General features: G+C 38.6%; 1 long non-coding RNA gene across 1 annotated transcript in view; it reads left to right on the top strand.

Annotated features, from left to right (window-relative positions):
• Window positions 1-7,273, top strand: part of LOC105612199 (uncharacterized) — a 132,050-nt gene extending 124,777 nt beyond the window's left edge. The window contains exon 4 of the long non-coding RNA XR_009601055.1: window positions 1,311-7,273. This is a non-coding gene — a long non-coding RNA (uncharacterized LOC105612199). The remainder of the gene's footprint in view (window positions 1-1,310) is intronic.
• Window positions 7,274-14,637: the final 7,364 nt, after the last annotated feature.

Below are 14,637 nucleotides of genomic sequence, written 5' to 3'. Positions count from 1 at the left end.
TGCCTCTGTGTTTTTCATGTTTCTATAATTTTTATACTATCATAGCTCAAAAGGACCCACTCCAGTGTTCTTGCCTGGAGAATCCCAGGGACGGGGGAGCCTGATGGGCTGCCGTCTATGGGGTCGCACAGAGTCGGACACAACTGAAGCAACTTAGCAGCAGCAGCAGCAGCTCAAAAGGATCAGAATTCTTGATAAAGACAGTGAGTTTGCAAGTTGTATCAATTTATTGTGAAAGTAAAAGTGTTAGTTGCTCAGTAGTGTCGAACTCTTTGTGACCCCATGGACTATAGCCCTCCAGGCTCCCCTGTAATACCATGCCTGCTTTCCACATCAAACAGGTAGCTACTGGTCATGTAATGAAGAGGGTAAGAATGGAGCATCTCTGGAATTTTTGTTTTGTGAAGTTTCACAGCCTTGCAGCAATGTAAATCTTTAAATCATGTCCAAAGTTAGGAAAGAATCAAGCACATATCTGATTTTTTCTCAGGGCAGCTGACCACGTTTTTATCCCAAACTTCTCATGGTTTTGGGTTACTTTTATCTTTTAATGTCTAGATCTCTTCTTTTATGGCGACTGTCTTAGTTTCGGGCAATTTGAAGCTTAAATATTTTAGTATCTTCCATAGCTTCCCTGGTGCTCAGTTGGTAAAGAATCTGCCTATAATGCTGGAGACCTGGGTTCAGTCCCTGGATTGGGAAGAGCCCCTGGAGAAGGAAATGGCAGCTCACTCTAGTATTCTTGCCTAGAAAATCCCATGGATGGAGGAATCTGGTAGACTACAGTCCATATGTTCTCAAAGAGCTGGACACCACTGAGCGACTAAGGAAATGGCAACCCACTCCAGTGTTCTTGCCTGGAGAATCCCAGGGATGGGGGAGCCTGGTGGGCTGCCATCTATGGGGTCGCAGAGTAGGACACGACTGAAGTGACAGCACTTCACTTCAGAGGGTATTGTAGAAAGGTGTCCCTGATTTTCACAGAAGCACGTTATTTTCATAGCCCAGCATAATACATACCAGTCATCCTGTCTAGGCAGAGCAGATGTTTCTCTTGAGTCCCAGGCTCATAAAATCTTCTGGGGCTTGATAATTTCCTGGTGAAAAGTATAGGACAATTTCAAGGACTGAGATTGTATCTTATTTATTTTTATTTCTAGCACCAAGGATCATATCTAATACAAGCAGGCGTTCAGTAAGTGTCTTTTGATTGAATGAATGAGGGAAGGCTGTGGAGGGTAGTTGTGTTCTGTGATTTTCCAGATTTATTCTCAATTCAGTCTTCTCTTGTATCTTCCCTCTTAACTCAGTTGGTAAAGAATCTGCCTGCAGTGCAGGAAACCTGGGTTTGATTCTTCGGTTGGGAAGATCCCCTGGAGAAGGGAATGGCAACCCTCTCCAGTATTCTTGCCTGGAGAAATCCATGGACAGAGGAACCTGGTGGACTACAGTCCATGGGGTTGTAAGAGTCCAACAGGATTTAGCGACTACACCACCACCACCACCACCACCACCACAGTCTTCTGTTGATGCTGTCTGGCCAGCAGAGGGAGTCCAAGATCCACCACAGGATTAGAGAGCAATTTATGAAGGCAATGGCACCGCACCCCAGTACTCCTGCCTGGAAAATCCCATGGGCTGAGGAGCCTGGCAGGCTGCAGTCCATGCGGTCACTAAGAGTCGGACACAACTGAGCGACTTCACTTTCACTTTTCACTTTCATGCATTGGAGAGGGAAATGGCAAACCACTCCATTGTTCTTGCCTGGAGAATCTCAGGGACGGGGGAGCCTGGTGGGCTGCCGTCTATGGGGTCGCACAGAGTCGGACACGACTGAAGTGACTTAGCAGCAGCAGCAGCAGCAGCAGTAGGGAAAGGAGGATCGGTTCAGTTGCTCAGTCTCGTGTCCGACTCTTTGTGACCCCATGGACAGCAGCATGCCAGTCGTCCCTGTCCTTCACCATCTGCTGGAGCTTGCTCAAACGCATGTCCATTCAGTTTGATGCCATCCAGCCGTCTCATCCTCTGTCATCCAGGTTAAAGTGTCTGCCCGCAATGCGGGAGACCTGGGTTCGATTCCTGGATCGGGAAGATCCCCTGCAGAAGGAAATGGCAACCCACTCCAGCATTCTTGCCTGGAGAATCCCATGGACAAGGGAGCCTGGTGGGCTACAGAGGAGCCTGGTAGGCTATAGTCCACGGGGTCGCAAAGAGTCGGACACGACTGAGCGACTTCACTTTTACTTTCAATCTTTCCAGCATCAGAAAGATATTTCTAGCCAAAAAGAAACAGATATATTTGAAATTGCCAAGACGGCTTAAGTCTTTCTAGAAAAGACTACTTGCAGAATGTTAACTAATTTTGATACTATGTTGATAATATTTATGAAGAAAATATCTATTTTTATATGACTTTGAAACATGGATCAACCAAAACGTTTAAAGAAGAAAATAAAGACTGCTCAGAACTAACTTCGACTCACATTTGACTGTATCTATTTTTGTTTTTAAATGCATGATATATAGGATGTAAGTAACTCAAAGACAGGGATTTTGGCATTATTTACTAAATTATTCCAAGCACTTATTAGAATGGTGCTTGGCACATATAGGCACTAAATAATTAAACTTTTGATTTGATCAATAATTAAACTTATACTATTTGTATAATTTGCATTATTTTAAATTTAACATTGTTATCCATTAACAGAAAGATAAAGAAGATACATGTGTATACATGCTATATATATACACACACACACACATACACACATTATTGTGTATATAATGTGCGGTAAAATGCTATTAAATCACTAGAAAGGAGGAAATTTTGCCATTTGTGTCAATATAGATGGAATTCGAGAGCATTATTTATGCTAAGTAAAATAACTAAGACAGAGAAAGAAATACTGCATGGTGTCACTTACATGTGGAATCTTAAAAATAAGTCAGACTTATAGAGTAGAGAAGTTGTTGTCAGGGGTTGGGGGCTGTTGGGGTACAGTGGGAGAGGCTAGAAAAAGAGTACAAACTTTTAATTATAAGATGAATAAAGTCTGAGGATCTAAAATATAGGATGATAACTGTAGTTGGTAAGACTGTACTGAAATTTGCTAACAGAGTAGAACTTAAGTTTTCTTAAAAAAAAAAAAGGAAAAGAAAAAGGATGTGTTAATTAACTAGATGGAGAAGTCTTTTCATAATATATATGTCTACCAAATCACCACAACATACATTTTAATTATCTTGCAATTTTATATGTCAACTATACTTTAATAAAGCTAAAACAATTGGCATTATATTGTAAGCATTTTCCTGTTATATTTTTAACACATAATGTTTCATTAATTACTCTTAAAATCACAATTTTATCTATTCAATAAAATCTACCTTAAAAGACAAACTACTTTCCAAAAGGTTCTACTGATCTACAGCAGAATGAGTTACATACAGCACACAGCTGTTCTCAGCCCTCATCATTATGGTTACAGTTTGTGTGAGCGCTCAAAGTGTGGCCCTCAAGCTCAGCAACATTATCATCGCTTGGAGATTATGAGAAATGCAGACTCTGCCTGATCCTTTCTTTGCCTCATTGAATCAGGATCTAAATTTTAACAAGATCCTCTGGTGTTGTGAACATTCCTCAAAGTTTGAACTTGCAGAGGTTCAACTTTTAAATTTAAACTTTCTCTTCCAAATGTTTATTGTGCATTTTTGGCTCTTTTTGAATTGTCCGTTTCCATCCTTTGCCTGTTTTAAAATTAGGGCTATTTTCTGAGTTGTTTTGAAGATTCAAAAAACCTGATGGATTTAAAAAGGAACATGAATGAACTATGAAAAAGAGATCTATTGACGTTGAAGTTTAAATCTATCTAGAAGCAAGTGACATGAAAGGGCGATAGGGGAGAATGGTTTGAACAAAGGAAAACATTTAAACTGATCCTTAATTAGGACTCTTAGCATATATGTCTCTTTTCTTAGCATTTATCAAATATCCATTCATTCACTCAGTACATTTTCTGACTGCCTCTGTATAGTACAGTGTACCAGTGCTGTGAATCCGTGTAACCATAGGAAGTCTGTTTGCTCATCTTGGGGGCATTACAGTCTATTTGGTGTAGCCACATGTATGCAAAATTAACTAATGATAAAAAGTTTCATCGATTATGGTTGACTGAGTGCTAACTATAGGGCTCAGACATTGGACTCATCTGGATATTAGACAGTGGATAGTGGAAGGAATGGGATGTACATTCATTGAATGCTTACCTTGTACGTGTTCTATCTTATTCAGTTCCCTTGATAACTCTGTAAGGAAGTCAGGACATTTGGATCATAAATCATGCAGAGTTGAACAGTGATTGTTTTTGGTGACAAAGCAAATAAAGTTCATTTTGGGGAGAGGGGGACAACTTTTCCTTACATAAGAATTCCAATTAATAAATGTAGAAGGAATGAGGGAAATAGAAAAGTACCATCAGAATGGGGTAGGAATCATTTTTGCAGGCAAGATCCAAAGATGAATGTTAAAATTTTGGTCAGAACTTCAAGGAGAAACAAAATATTTGCATAGCCAAAAATTATCTCCCACCCAAATGCTTATTCTGTCCAAAGAGAAACAGTAAATTTTATAGTGGAAAAATCTAGCAGGTACCACTTAAGTATCACATAAAACATATTGACACCATTTACTTCCTCAGGATGGGCGTGTTCACCTCTATGGTATTCTTCCTCAAAATTTATAACTTCAATCCAATTATGAGGAAACATAATTTTATAAAAAGGCTGAAACAACCTTTTTATACTAAAGGAAAAAGTTTAACTATGCCTCTTTATCTTGATTCAGTCCTCAGCATAGGACTGCAATCCTAACCAGCTTCATGAAAAATTAGAAATAAAAAAAATAAATGAAGTTAGGTTTTCCTTTCGTAAAGAGTGACCATTTCATTCCAGAATATAAAAGCATTGGCTCTACAGAGCCACTCCTTCACTGTCAGAAGGTCTTTCTGCAAAGCATTGCCCATGTGAGATGAAAATTACATATTATACAGAATCATAGACAGTTCTGAACTTTCTCTTCACAATCAGTAGAGTTTTAAAATCTCGGTCATTGTGTTTCCCAGCCTGCTTATTTTCACTTTGTAATTAAAAAAGAGGATGGAAATAACAGTTTGTGTTTGTATATTACTTTATATCTTGCAAAGGAGTTTTAAATTTATATTTCATCTCACGCTCACCAACCTTATGAGATAGGCTACTTATTGTCAGCAGCCTTGTATTGGGATTTCAAAATATAGACTCTGGGATATTCATTAAGTTCTAAGGATACAGAGCCAGTTATTGGCTGGTACTCTTCTCTACCTTCCTGAAACTTTCTTACACTCTCTAAAAGTGAAAGTGGAAAGTCAAATGCTCTTGTCCTTGTTGCTGTTGTTCACTCACTCAGTCGTGTCCAACTCTTTGCAACCCCTTGGACTGCAGCACGCCAGGCTTCCCTGTCCTTCACTATCTCCTGAAGTTTGCTCAAACTCATGTTCATTGAGTCGATCATGCCATCCAACCATCTCATCCTCTGTAACCCCCTTCTCCTGATCTCAATCTTTACCAGCGCTGGGGTCTTTTCGAATGAGTTGGCTCTTCCCATTAGGTGGCCAAAGTATTGGAGCTTCAGCTTCAGCATCAGTCCCCCAGTGAATATTCATGGTTGATTTCCTTTAGGATTGACTTGTTTGATCTCCCTATTGTCCAAGGGACTCTCAAGAGTCTTATCTTTACAGGTCAGAAAACAGGGTCATACTCAGGGTAATGCTTATGATAATAATAATAACACCCAGCCTTTATTGCATTCTTAAAATATGCTAAAGAATTTGCCAATTGCCGGGGGCCAGCGTGAGGAACTCCGCCCATGGCAAAGGTCATGAGGAAGGAGGCTTGGCATACGCAAAGGCGTGATCAAGCCTCAGGAAACCCCCTGTTCCCGAGCATCTAACCCCAAAACCAGAGTCTGTTTTATGCTCTCACCTACACCTCTGACTTTACAGGGGGCTCTCCCCTATAACCGTTTCTCTCAGAAAGGAGTAAACGTGCAGTTCCAAGGCAATAAAAATTCTTGGGCGTGACAAGACTGTTTCAGCTTATGGACTGCTCTGAAGGTTATCTAGCCCGCCTGTATAGGTTCATCCGGCTACATGTGATTGTTTATAGCCTCCCAATCTGAGAGGCACGAGATGTTTTAGACTTACTAAAGGCAAATTCTTTTGGGGAATTAGAAATTATTAGTATAATGGGTTGGTTAGGAATTATATTGGTGAAGGGTTTTTCGTTTGTTGTGTCAATAATTGCTGCTAATTCCCTGCTCTGGGTGGGACAAGGATGTCTCAGGTCAAACCTCTCTGCTGACAGACTAGCTTGTGTGACAGGATTATCCATACTCCTGCCACATGATTGTTTACTACCTCTCAACCATAAACAGCACAGAGAGTTTTGGAGTATTTTGAGAGTCTTAATTAGCATAGGGCTTTTTCTTCCTGAGTCAATGATTGCCGCCAGGCCTCCATATCCTTAGGCACCTGGGAATATATTAATCAATATATTTGGACTATAGGAAAGGAAATATGGTAGTTTTTGATGTTAGCAATACTAGACTTTTTGAGTTAATGGATTTTCTCTTTTGTAATAGATCACTGTACTTTGTTATAAATCACTGTGTCCTTGCTATGTAAAAATGTAACTTTATCATATCTTAAGACTAAATAGATCTTAAGGGGAGCATTGGTGAAAGGATTTTCATTTGTTGGGCTGATGTTTGCTGCTAAATCTCCATGTTCCCTACCCTTATAATGAATATAACTAGCATATAGGAAGAAATAAGTATTAACCTTTAAGCATATAGGAGAAATAAGTATTAACCTTTAAGACTAATCATGTTAACCTTGGGTTAAATAAATTCCTTTCTTGATTGTAACTCACTACAGCCTCACCCTATAGGAATGCAACTTTATTTGGAGGGTGGTGCCTGGTTTAAGAAAAAACACACTTGGAAAAAATGTTTTTTGGTTATCAGAAAGAAAAGATCATAAAATGTCAGCAGGTCTCACTCATGGCCAGAAGATGATGTAATATCCCTAAGACCTTTTTTTTGCATTTATGTGAAGCACCTGATTTTGATAAAGGTCAGACCCCCGTGTGACTCTGTGTTCATCCCTATGTGTAACAAAAGGTATATAAGCAAACCCAAAAATAAAGAAATCGGATCAGTTTCCGGAAAGACTGATTCCCCTATGTCGCTTCTTTCTTGCTCCCGTTTTTCTGGCTGAATTCCCATCTGGAGCATGGATGCTATTCCACATAATCCAAGTTATTCAGCCTCTTTTTCTCCACTAATCTTCCTACTACACTATCCGTTTCTAATCTCTCTATATCTGTGATTAAATATGTATTTTTATAAAGACGCCGACTCCGTCCCCACCTTCAAATCACCCTGGATCCACCGGGGCTGGACCCCGGCAGCCAATTATTTTCTAAATATATACTTTCATTAAATCTTATTTACAATTTTACAAGGGGATTGAAAAGCAGCCATGGAGAGGATTGGCATCTGATTGGATGTAATGGGCAGGAGAAGAGGTAACGTAAAGTGTTATGATGATTATGAACTTTGGTGTGTGGAATATGGTGGGACTACTGACAAAAAAAAGGATGCAAGAAGAGGAACACAAAGGAAGATGATTTCATTTTGAGTATGTTGTGTGTACTATCGACCCTACAGTATGTCCCCAGTTTGGCTTCTTTAAAGCACTTAGAATAACTTGTGAACATTAAGCAAAAATTAAATGTGCATTTTATTATAGTGCTTCAGAGACCAAGATTTAATCAGATATGAGAATGCAAGCTCAGAACTCTCAGCAGACTCATCTAGTAGCCACTTGCTTGGCATGAGGGAAAGCTTTTCTAAGCAAGTTTCTGGAGATTGTGTTACTGCAGCTAGCTTCAATTAGCCTGGTGAGACATTACTTTGAAAAGCAAATCAGACTACAATTACAGTGTGTGGGACAGACGGGGTGTGGAGTAGTTAAATGATTGACAATTAACCGTGAGAAGCTTGCTGACACAAAGTCTGATTTGAACAGTGATTAAATAAATATGTCTACAGTTATTATAGTACATGGATTTTCCCCTCATTGTAACCCCACAACTATATCCCTTGGAGTGGAGGAGAATGAGGAGAGCACTGCATTATTAAGCAATCATACGTCAGCTGATCAAGCATACACAGTGCCCACAGAATGTACAGAACAGTTTTTCAGGGCAGAGACAAGTCCTTCAACCCACACAACTCCACAGGTACCAAGGATTCAGTTATCCTCATTAGTTATTCACAGATGACAGACCCTTCATCTCTCATGGAAGTAACAGCTTATACTTCTATACTACTTTATATTCTGTAGGGAAAAAAACCCACGCCCTTCTCTTGGGACTTAAATCTTTTCCATGGCCTCTAGGTTCCTTTTCTAAGAGGCCCCACTCTTTCTTGTACAAGATTTCAAAAGCCAGTTCATTCTCTACTGGATGCGGTTCATTGAGGGGGGTCTCATTTCATGGGTGGAGCGTCTACCAGCAAGTTCATATCTTTGACACTGCCAAGATGCACCACCTTTTAACTGGGTTACATTTGGTATTATCCCAAGAAAATCTCTCTTCCCTTCCTATACTTAATTTTTTCTTCTCTACTGAATGCTTCCCCTGTTCTCTTACCCTTGGTAGCCATCTCACTATGATGGGAGGGATAAAAGAAAACATACCAAATCATCTCACTGACACTCATTTTCAGGTAGGGAGAAGGAAAAAAAGAATCTCCCCATGATTTGTTGTTGTTCAGTTGCTCAGTTGTGTCTGACTCTGCAACCCCATGGCCTGCAGCATGCCAGGCTTCCCTGTCCTTCACTATCTCCTGAAGTTTGCTCAAACTCATATCCATTGAATTGGCGAAGCCATCCAACCATCTCATCCTCTGTCATCCCCTTCTCCTCCTGCTTTCAATCTTTCCCAGCATCAGTGTTTTTTCCAATGAATCGGCTCTTTGCATCAGGTGGCCAAAGTACGGGCACTTCAGCATTAGTCCTTCCAATGAATATTCAGGATTGATTTCCTTTAGGATTGATTGATTTGATTTCCTTGCTGTCCAAGGATTCTCAAGAGTCTTCTCTAGTACCACAGTATGAAAGCATCAGTTTTTTGGCACTCAGCCTTCTTTATGGTCCAACTCTCACATCCATACATGACTACTAGAAAAACCATAACTTTGACTATATGGACCTTTGTTGGTAAAGTGATGTCTCTGCTTTTTAATATGCTGTCTAGGTTTGTCGTAGCTTTTCTTCCAAGGAGCAAGCGTCTGTTAGTTTCATGGCTACAGTCACTGTCCTCAGTGATTATGGAGCCCAATAAAATAAAGAACGTCACTGTTTCCATTTTTTCCCCATCTATTTGCCATGAAGTTGCAGCCTCACTTATCACACAGACAGATCAACAGAGATCATTAAAGATTTCTTACTGTATAAACTCCCTTTCAAATATTAGGAAATTGGTTGTATAAATTATGATTAATTGATAAAATAGAAGATAACTTAGAGACTGAAATTGTTTTAGCAAAATTACAGCAGAAAATACTTATGGTATATATAATAATTAAGTGGAAAAAATATGTTACATAACAGTATATACTGCTGCAGAATAAACTGAACTTTGTCAAAAAATACATAAAATATTCACAGAAAAAAGTGACTAGAAAGTATTTATCAAAGTGTTAATGTTCACAAAATATGGATGATGGAGTTTGAGTGACTAATTTTCTTTCTTGTAAATTTTCTTATACTTATAAAAAGTTAAACATTTTTTTTCATTTGCTTCTACTTTAAAAAACAGAGTCAGGATAATCACCTGGTGACTGGCTGACAAACTCCACCAGCTCCAAAGAATAGTGGGTTATTTTTTTGTAGACCAGGTATGATAATGTGCTTTGCTTTTTATTTTTAAAAAATTAATTAATTAATCCTGCTGTGCAGCTGGCAGGATTTTTGTTCCCCAACCAGGGATTGAATTATACATTGCTTTGAAAAAACTAAGACTATATGCAAAGAGATAAAAGCAAAGCTTGAAAACTTTGACAGGGATCAGGAAACTAAATAATATAATGTAGCCGATTTCTAAAAGAGCCAAATAGAAATTCTGGAACTAACAATGTAAATAAAATTAAGAGAACCAATGGATCAGTATAGCAGCAGGTTAGATACAGCTGGAGAAAGAACTCATGAACTCATAGGTCCAAAGTTTAGAATGTAAGATGACTGTAAACATCCTTAGCAATATGTATTGGCATCCAAGAAGTTGCAGTCAAACACTGAAGATGCAATTTGCAACATAAGTATGTCCACAACGCCAGTGGACTCTACCTGGGTGGTAGTAGGAGGGCAATGTGTTTATCTGCACAAAAGTGGTCATACATGTGCTATTTTCTTTCCAGGACTTCTAGTCTATGACTTCTCAAATTGTTCTATTTTCAGTTACATAGGGACACTGAAATAAAATGGTAGGATCTTTGGATTCTAAAAATATTTAGTAGATAGTATAAGGGATATAAGTATACTACTTGTTGAGATGTTCTTATATGTAATGTCTTCTTGCAGTTTAAAGGTAAAGGAAGTTTAATTCAAATTAGTTGTTCTTTTAAATTTTACTCTAAAGTGAAAAATTGTTGCAATTATTTGGTCTATATATTCATCTAAAATCTATTGGAACCTATTTCATGTTGAGTATATAATTACCTGTTTTAGTGTAACAAATGTGAAGTTTTAATTATATTAATAATTAAAAATTCTGTTTGTTTTTGCTTAGTCTCCTTGAGTTTCCTGAATGTGGCTTCTTACCTCTTTGATTAGATGTCTTTTGGTCTGGTCTGCCAATATTTTCGGCGAAGGCAATGGCACCCCACTCCAGTACTCTTGCTTGGAAAATCTCGTGGGCGGAGGAGCCTGGTAGGCTGCAGTCCATGGGGTCTCTAAGAGTCGGACACGACTGAGTGACTTCACTTTCACTTTTCACTTTGATGCATTGAAGGAAATGGCAACCCACTCCAGTGTTCTTGCCTGGAGAATCCCAGGGACGGGGGAGCCTGGTGGGCTACCATCTATGGGGTCACACAGAGTCAGACACAAGCGACTTAGCAGCAGCAGCAGCAGCCAGTATTTTACTAGCAGGATAGGGCTGCATTAAAAAAATAATTTTATTTTTTAAATTAGTTAATTTTTCGGCTGTGCTTGGTCTTTGTTGCTGCAAGGGCTAGTTGTAGTGAGTAGGGGCTACCCTCTAGTTCCGCGCATGCCTCTCGTTGCCAGCGCTTCTCTTGTGGAGCACAGGCTCCAGGGCATGCGTTCTTCAGTGATTGCGGCTTCAGGGCTCTAGAGCAGTGGCTCAAAAGTTGTGGCACAAGGGCTTAGTTGTTTCGCAGGCATGCATTTTTATGGCCCTTTTAGTATGACATTCTTCCCGGTCTGCAGAGGTTTTCCAACCCTAGGGATACTTGGCCAGTTGAAGGATTTATTGAATTTGGTTTCCTTCCTTCCGAGTCACTCCCGTGGTATTACAAGGCATCAATCCCTTATATATTTACTCACTGTCTGATTTTTCTTAAATTGTCCTTAGTCACCCTTCTTCCTGACTACTTGAGCTATTACTTGGATTTATGGATGGCCATCATATTTGAGACTTAATTTGTTTTTAGAACTACCTTCTCCCACGAAAGGGGCTGTTGCTGACTTTTCCTTAGCTCTGCTGCTGCTGCTGCTAAGTCGCTGCAGTCGTGTCTGACTCTGTGTGACCCCATAGACGACGGCAGCCCATCAGGCTCCCCCGTCCCTGGGATTCTCCAGGCAAGAACACTGGAGTGGGTTGCCATTTCCTTCTCCAATGCATGAAAGTGAAAAGTGAAAGTGAAGTCGCTGAGTCGTGCGACCCCATGGACTGCAGCCTACCAGGCTCCTCCATCCATGGGATTTTCCAGGCAAGGGTACTAGCTGGTTCATTACAGTTGTAGTTTTTCTTTCTCAGAGCCACTAGAGGGCGATATTTTCTATCTCAGTCATTTCTAGCAAACTGCCAATTTGCAAATATTGTGGGCTAATATTTTAAAATACTATCCAGTAATTTTGGAGATATATTTAAAAATTAATAGACTTAAAATATAAGGTTTAGGTTTACAGAAAAATTGAGCATAAAAGTACAGAAAGTTCCCTTTTATTCCCTTTTCTCTCCCCCACAATTAATTTTATTGTTAACAGCTTGTACTAGTGTGGTTTATTTGTTACAATTGATGATCCAATAATGAAACATTTTTGTTAACTAAATCTCATAGTTACATTAGGGTTTATCCTTTATGTTGTGTATAATATCGGTCTTGACAAATGATGATGTGTATCCACCCTCAGTTTCATACACAATAGTTTCATTGCCCTAAAAACCTCCCCTGCTTCATCTGCTCCTCCCTCCTTCCAAAAATGTGGCAGTCACTGATCATGTTATTGTCGCCACAGTTTTGCCTTTTCAGAAATGTCGTCCAGCTGGAATCGTACAGTGCATATCCTCTGCAGACTGGCTCCTTTTGCTTAGCAGTATGTGTTTAAGACTACTTCCTGACTTTCTATGACTTGATGGCAGAATATTAATTATTTTGTTGTATGTTGTACCACAGTTTGGTTATCCATTCATGTATTGAAGAACATCTTGTTTGCTTCCAACTTTGGTAATTACGAGTAAAACTGCTGTAGACACTTGTATGCAGATTCTTATGTGAATGTATACGTTTTCAACTCATTTGGGTAAATACTACGGAGTGCAACTGCCGGATCACATGGCTGAAGTATTTTAAGTTTTGTAAGAAACTGTCTTCCAAAGTGGATATGCCATTTTGCACTTCTACCAGCAATGGGTGAGAATTCCTGTTGCTCCACATTCTTAGCAGCGATTAGTTTTACCAATGTGCAGGTTTTAACCTTTCTAATAGGTGTTCAGCATTTCATTGTTTCTGAGTTTGCAATTTCATGCTGGCATAAGGGGTTGAGTATTTTTGCCCATATTCCAAATAACTGCCATCTTTATGCCTTTTTTTTTGGTGGGGGGAGGATGTCAGTTTAGATCTTCTGACTTATCAAAAAAAAAGGGTTATTTTCTTATTGTTGAATTTTATGAATTCTTTGTACATTTTGGAGACCAGTCCTTTATCAGATATACATTTTGCTGAGATTTTCTCCCAGTCTGTGTCTTGTCATTTTACTCTCTTAACTCTAGCTTTGATAGAGCAGAAAAATTTAATTTTAATGAAAGTCTATCTTACTGCTTTTTCTTTCAAGGAGAGTACTTTTGATATTATATTTAGTTATCACCAAATCTAAAGTCATCTAGGTGGTATTCTTTTGTATATTCTAGGAATCTTTACTTTTGCATTTTACATTTAGGTCTGTGAGCCATTTTGATTTAACTTTTGTGAAAAGTCAGTGTCTAGATTCTTTTCTCTCTCTTCATATGACCATGATTTTATATTATTATTTTATGATCTTATCTTTTCTGTAACACTTTTGATTAAATTTGATTTTTATTTTTGGTAATTTAGAAGGGTTTCTTTTAACTTTATAACTTGTAATGCAAACCCATGTTCCAATCTTATCTCCACCAAATGGTAGCTCCTAGGTGACATTGGAAATGTTACTTATACCAAGCTTTAGATTCTCTGTTTTTCAACAGCGGTGTTACTTTTAACTCTGTGCTTCTTCTTCCATTATATTTAGACCTGCACTGTTCGATATGGTAGCCACTAGCCAAATGTGGTTTTTAAGCACTTGAAAAGTGGCTAGTTAAAACTGAGATGCAAATGGAAATACATATCTAATCCCAAAGATTTAGTAACCAAAGAAAAAGCAAGATACATCATTAATTTTTTGATTGTATGTATGTTAGGCTATAATACATACATATTAGGTTAAATAAAATATATTATTAAAATTAACTTCACCTTCTTATTTTAATCTTTTTCATGCAGCTACCAGAAAATTTTAAATTACATATGTGAATCATGTTGTATTTCTATTGGAGGGCCCTTCTCTCTGGATTTTGGTATCCATTTACCTTACCATGAGTAAATTAGAGTTCAATTTTCCAAAAATATTTTGCACTTCTTACATAGAATGCTCAGTATATAATGTTTCCCTTTGCTTTGTACTCCAAGCAGAACTTGTCACCTAGAACAAGGGAGGTGATATTATGAACTTTTTGCTTTCTAGTAAGGACATAAATAGGATTATTGCAAAAAATAATACACAATATAGGGGAAGGAAGGGCAAACACAACTGAGAAAAGTAGTGAGGCAAAGACAGATTAATTATAAAGTTAATAAAATTTAAGTTTAAGCTACAGTGCCTTTCACTTGCAGGCTCCTTTCAGGGGCCTAAGAGGATGCTAGCAGTGTGTTCACAGGGCCTCATGTTTGTAGCTCTTGCAAATGTAACATATTTAAGCCATAACCAGTGAAGACATCTGTTTCTCTCCACGTTGACTTTTCTTTCGCCATACATATGTTGTGTCAGTGAT

Source organism: Ovis aries, chromosome 6 (genome assembly GCF_016772045.2).
Source record: "Ovis aries strain OAR_USU_Benz2616 breed Rambouillet chromosome 6, ARS-UI_Ramb_v3.0, whole genome shotgun sequence".
Lineage (NCBI taxonomy): Eukaryota > Metazoa > Chordata > Mammalia > Artiodactyla > Bovidae > Ovis > Ovis aries.
The sequence above is the reverse complement of the archived record's forward strand: the minus strand, read 5'-3'. Positions and strand labels throughout refer to the sequence as shown.